Source organism: Marmota marmota, unplaced genomic scaffold (assembly GCF_001458135.2).
Source record: "Marmota marmota marmota unplaced genomic scaffold, marMar, whole genome shotgun sequence".
NCBI classification, from domain to species: Eukaryota; Metazoa; Chordata; class Mammalia; order Rodentia; family Sciuridae; genus Marmota; species Marmota marmota.
The window spans coordinates 27,779,320-27,785,991 of record NW_026000005.1 but is presented as its reverse complement, the minus strand read 5'-3'; the positions used below and the strand labels follow the sequence as shown (position 1 = coordinate 27,785,991).

General features: G+C 32.9%; 1 pseudogene; it reads right to left on the bottom strand.

Annotated features, from left to right (window-relative positions):
• Positions 1–3,755: 3,755 nt before the first annotated feature.
• Positions 3,756–5,896, bottom strand: LOC107138380 (annotated as a pseudogene).
• Between the last annotated feature and the right edge of the window lie 776 nt (positions 5,897–6,672).

Below are 6,672 nucleotides of genomic sequence, written 5' to 3'. Positions count from 1 at the left end.
CCCTGCATACTCTTTTTCCATGTTTTATATGATATAAATATCACTTTAACTATGAAATAACAATCACCAAAGAATTAGTTAGGCTCTTTCTTATACTGTATTAAGCTAATCTGCCCTTCTTTAGTATTATTGTCTAAACCAAATGGGAGTAAGAATGTCTTTAAAATCTGTATGAATGTTTCAATGGGGAATCTTGTTTATGTGAATATATTTCTTATTATTAACTGTCATTAATATGGATAATCTTAAGTATGTTAACAGTCATCTCAGTTTATTTCAGTCCAACAAGTATTTATTGCACATCTATTATGTTTGGGGTACTGGACTAATTAATGCCTGGGAGGTGTTTAGATGATCAAAGCACTTCTCGTGTAGCTGCTCTTGAGTGACAGATAGGTAAGTGGATGACTACCCATGGCAAGGGCATGAAGATAAAGAGAGAAATATATTGAGGTCACGTTTCTGAATCATCCACTGTGTCTATGAAAATTGCAATAGCTTTTACCCTTTGACAAGAGATTCTAAGTCTAGCATCTATCTCACAGTAAATGTATGAAAAAAGTCATTTATAAAAAAAACTCTTTATTAAATCATTGTGTATTGCCTGTTAGCAAAAGAGAAAACATCCGAACAATGAGATACATGGAATAAAATATGACCCACCCACACAATGGCATGTTGAGGAGGGACACGTGTGAGGTAAAAGTGCCCTGGAGTCAAGTGTTGTCAAAGCTAGACCTTAGTTTATTATATTTTTCTCTCAACCTTAGATATGTATAACATTTTTCATAATAAAAAGGGAAAAGATGAAACTGATTCCTTTTTTTATCATGACCAAGCAGAAAAAGAACTAAGCAATACAGTGAGAGAGAAAATCAACCCCAGTTCATGAACCTATGGTTTGTGTCAGAGACAGGATGCTCTCTTGACTTTACCAAGGTCTGCCTCCCTCATCCCTCATTACTTTTCTCCTTTAGTTGCTGGTCTGACTCTTCTAAGCAAATGAACTTATGACTCATGCGGCATTTGACTACATTCAAGTATATAACATTTTTTAAAATTTCCTAGACAATTTATATACTAACCTAATTCATGTTGTATTTTTCTCTCTGAATGAAAAATTGACATCAAATAAAGGTGTGCATACACCATTCTTTGCAATATTTATGAAGTGAGACAAAAACTCTTCAATAACTTAAAGCCTCTGATTTTGTATTCCAAAGTCATGTTCACTAGGCATAATTTCATGTAACATTTAGATGCCCTTTGACAGATGAATGGGTAAAAAAAAATGTGGTACATATACACAATGGAATATTACTCAGTCTTAAAGAAGAATGAAATTATGGCATTTGCAAGTAAATGGATGGAACTAGATCATATCATGCTAAGTGAAATAAGCCAATCCCCAAAAAACAAGGTGAAATGTTTTCCCAGATCCATAAATGTGGGTGGGTAGAGAAGAATGAAGAAACTTTGGATTGTTCAGAGGGGAGCAAAGGGAGGGGCGTGGTGGTCAGGATGAGGACGGTGGAATGAGACAGGCATTATAACTCTATATACATGTATGATTATTGTACTGGGGTGATTCAGCATCTTGCACAGCCAGAAGAATGAGAAGTTATGCTCCATTTGTGTACAATGTGTCAAAATGCATTCTACTATCATGTATGACCAATTAGAACAAATAAAAAGAAAAAGAAAAAAATTATGGCTTTCATTTAGACTTTCTCTAAAACGTATATATCAGCATTTCTATTACACATACATTGTTTGTGTGTATGTGCGTTTAGAAGAAACAGCCCCAACTCAAATTCTATAGTAGGAATTTCAATTTATTCTTTCCTTACTGTATCCTTGAAAAACAACTTTTTTTTTTTTATCTTGACATTGCATGTTTTGAGCATTTTTTATTTCTGGTATCTTTATTCATTAATATGTTAAAAAAATTTCAGATGATTTACAAATTTGTGTTTCATGTTTTCATGCTATTTTATACTTTATAACTTTAGATCTAAGGTAAAGAGTAAATGAGCAAGTAATTCAAATAAAATTCAAAGCTATTTATAATTTATCTTAATGTGTATATTAAATCCTGGACATAACTATGTATGAAGATAATGATGTGTACATATTTATACATACATATCTATCTATCTATCTATCTATCTATCTATCTATCTATCTATTTCATCCTGCATAAGAGTTTTTTATTTTTGCATAATTTTAGACTCATATTTTACTAATATTAGAATAGCACTATCATAATATATCAATGTTTTCAATTTTTTTCTTTGAATATATTTGCCTTATTTTGTCATTTATCCAATGGATATTACTTGATCTTTAAGTGTTTTTACAATGCATTCTGGATCAAGGCTATAAGAGAAAGTTGAAAATAAATTTTATTTTGATAGGTGCAAAAGTGTTTTTCCAAAAGAAGATAATTTGCAATATCCTCTAGTCAACAGGTGATTTCACAAAAGTAAATACCACCCCCCCCCTTTTTTGGTACTGAGGATTAAATCCAGGTGTACATTACCATTGATTGACACCCCCAGTCCCTTTTATTTTTAAATTTTTTCACATGGTCTCATTAAGTTGCTGATGCTGGCCTTGAATTAGTGATCTTTCTGCCTCAGGCTCTGCCTTTGCTGGGTTATAGGTATACACTACTGTCTAGCCTACCTATATTTTTTAAAGTACTATGCTTTTTCCTTTTTTTTCTGTTTTATTTTTCATACTTTATTCCTTGTATCAATAGGTTAAGAAAGGTACTGATTTATAGATAATGTTTATAAGTGGTATCCAAAGTCCAGTTTCCCAAATTGTTATGTTCAGTGATCTAGTTAAATCCAATCTTAATCCTTACTTTAAGCAGTAATCCTTACTTTAATACAGTAGGCTAAATACAAAATCTGTATATTCTGAACTACAAAAGTGGTTTTTGAAACCACGTAAGGTTTTAGACAATTATTCATTTCCACAAGAACTTAAAAATGTGTTAATAAAACACTACCCCAAATGCTTATCCTGCCATTAGTGCATTAAGCATTGCCACTTCTCTTACTGAAAGCAGATGATCTGTTTTAGTTATAAAACTTAAAAATTAATCCAAGTCCCAAAAGGTTTTAAGTTAAAAAAGCCTTTCAACATGAAAACGAGACATGAAACTTAGTTTCTAAAAATAAATCACTCTTTAGGAAAGAATATTATCTTTTGAGACACATAAACTTTCTTTCAAAAACCTGTATTTTCTAATATTATCCTTAAAAGGAATACAGGTCAGTTCACTATCTTTAATAACCTGTCAGACCTCTATTGTCTAAAAACTTCAGAATATGTAAAGCATATGTCTCAGCTGTCATAGTCAAAATGACATTGAGATTTCACATATTCAACAGCTATGGTACAGCTTATAATGGCACAAAAGCATGTAGCACATAAATACTACTGTACCCTTTGTATAGTCAAAACTACCTTGCAAATTATCCAGAAGGAACTGGAGAATTTGCAAGGTACTTTAACTTATGTTCAATTGTTAAAACCCAGTAGTTTGAGTATGCAGTGTAATGGCAGACAATTAAAGACTTAAATATTATTCTAAAATCAAAGACATTAAAAGAATGGTGAAAACTTTGTTTCTCCATCTTTCACTTACATGCCTAGATATGAGGACATTACTGTAGAAAATACACAGTTACTATGCATGGTTTCCACAGAAGATAAAGAAATTTCATAAAGTACAAAAGGAATCAAGGTCCATGGTTTGCTTCATTATGCTTTTCTAGCTCATTTCAGTTCTTCATTCATAGTGAGCAAGTATTGAACCCTAGCAAACTTCCTTTGTCATTTCAAATCAAGAAGTCCATATCTTCAACTTGGCCTTGGCCTTGTCTTCCCATTGACACTGCCTTGTGTGTCATTTCAGTGGTGAACTCAATAACAGGGTCTTCAAGAATATCCAGTGACTCAGTGGAAGGATCCTGACCATCCCCAAACTCATACATCATACATGGTAATTTTTCAGAAAATGTCCCTTTTTTTTCTACCCTGTCCACCTTTTGCACCTCTCCCAATTTCTTCATTTTCCTCCCCAAAGGTGGGGTCTTCTTCCTGCCCTGATGTCTGCTAGCCTGCCAGCCCACAGTGTCTGCTTTTTCCTCTTCTAAAAACAAATGCAACATTTTGTTCAAAAAGAACAATTTGTGATTTAAATAAAATACAATATTTTATAATCATAAGTTCTGGTGAAAAAAGAAAAGAACATTTCACAGGCAATAACTCCCCAAATAAACTGATTATTGCTGCAAAAAAAAAAAGTGAACAGGAAGTTATTGTAGGGAAAAATTGAATGGAAGTTGTGCAAAAGCTCTTGAGTACTTTGTCAAAGTGCTGTGTTCCACAAAAGCAACCAGCAGAAAGCAAAGGACTCTTAGCTTTAATAGTTCCATTACTTTTACAAAGCCATTTCCCCTCCAGTTATTTTATCTCCTTTATTCCACAGAAGTTCTATAAACAAGTAGACTAATCCTATAGATTCAAGTCCCAAAGCATTTTTGAAAGACTCTTCACTTACAGTTGCAATGGCTGTTAATATCTTCCTTTCTTTTCTATTCTTCTTTCCATTCCTTCCTTCTTTCTTTCTATTTATTTATTTTATTTTTTCCAGTACTGGAGATTGAACCCAGGGCCTTGCACATACGAGGTAATCAATCTACCACTGACCTACCTAATCACACTCATTGTTAAATTTTGGTTCATGAAAATTGAAGGGGTAATATGGTCTGTGCTCAAGGAAGTCAAGGAAATGATGGATTAAATGAAGTAAATTAGCTATATAGTGGGTCATGGGAGTGAATCTATTTCTGTACCATCTGACATTTCATCACCAGTAACTTAGAACATTTTAAATTCTTAAGATGTCCATATTGCTAATGCAAAAAGTTTTATCTTCATGCATTTTAAATCTACTTAACTTTGACCAGTACAGAAAATTCCAAGAACCATATTTCCTTGAAAACGTTAGTAACTCTAAATGGCATGAAAGTTGTTGGTGAACTGTCTTGACAGTTGGTCCTAACTTCAAACATAAATGGCATTAAACAAGAAATTCTAAAAAAAGTTTAAAAGGAAATATTTTGAATAGGTTAGTGGCATTAAAAAAAGTTGTATAAGCAAGACTGCTTACCAACGAATACTTAGGTTGAAGTTTGTAGATGTGATAATAATATTATTTGCTCCCAGTGTTTGAGATCAACTAAGAACTATCGAGACAGATAGAATTTGCCACACCCAGAGACCTAATTCTTCCCCTACCTCTGTTCTTTGGGAAATCCCATCCCAATAGAAATTTCAGAACAGATTTACCAGAAAGTCATGAAGAGAATTATTGATTGTTTCATAGTGAGTAGGCATGTTAGGCAGGACAGAGAAAGACAGAACTTCATATCTGCCTGAGGAAGCAGTGCCTGGATCTTCTCCTAGCTGCAATTGCCAGAGAGAAAGAGGAGCAGAGATCACACTCTGCGGGAGCAGTGGCTCCAAAGGGTGGGAACCCACCAAACCCACTTCTTTTTCTCTAGCCTCACTAAATCACAGAAGTCAAATTTTAGTCCTCTAAAGGAGAAGAAGTTGGATGACTAGGAAAAAGCAGATGTTTAAGTTTGTGCCCTGTTATTACCAGAGAGTGTTATTAATTTTTCTTAAAAAAAGAAAAAATGAAAAGAATAGATTCCTTTTTAATAGTTTGAAATTTTGTGTAACTCTTCAAATAAAATGTGTTTTTAGTATCAAGTAGACCAAATATTTTCTCCCTTATATTTATCATAATTACTGTAGAATGAAACTGAGGGCACACATTTTCATCTTTGGTATCTGATACAGGCTCTGCCATTTCCTTAATCAATATTGTATAGAAATAAAATATGTGAATTTGAAGTCAAGCAGACCACATAGGTTCCCAATGAATATCTTTTGAATACATTTAAATTGTTTTATTACAAGAGTTTTGGATTTTTAAATTTGTAGGGTATTTAAAAATCTATTTGTTGTTTTTCAGCAACACATGTCATGACCACATAAGTGTAGCTAGAATGTCTCAAAAATATTCTTGTATAAAAGGGAAACAATATATGAAAAATTAAAAATAATTTTTATTACATTTTAATAAAAAAATAAGATGGCTATTGTACAGGGTGCAAATTAAGTTATATTGTTTGAAAAAATGACTGGGGAGGGTTATGTGATATAGACAACTATTTATCTCTGGGTTGTGACAGTGGAGATAATTTTGCTTTTTCCTGTTTGCATACACATTTAAAAAGTATTTTAATAATACATATTAATCATGAACATTTAAAATTTAAAATAAATGTATGTAAATAAATCCCTTAAAAAACATTTTGTGCTTGGAACATGTATTTGTGTTGTTTTCCAGTGGGTTAAAGGCCTGTACTGAAATGTTGTGCTCTTGTTTGCCTTTTCTGGCATTGCCTAGCCCAGTAAAATTTCATTGAAAGCAGAAGTGCAGTCCTTACTATGTACCAGCACTGAGGCTAGATGTAGGGAGTGCATTGCTAAGGTATATTGTATAGAGCACAAACGTCAAGCCACTGGTACATTTGTACAATAACATTTTGATGTGGTTTATAACTCTCAAAAGTTTGAGTT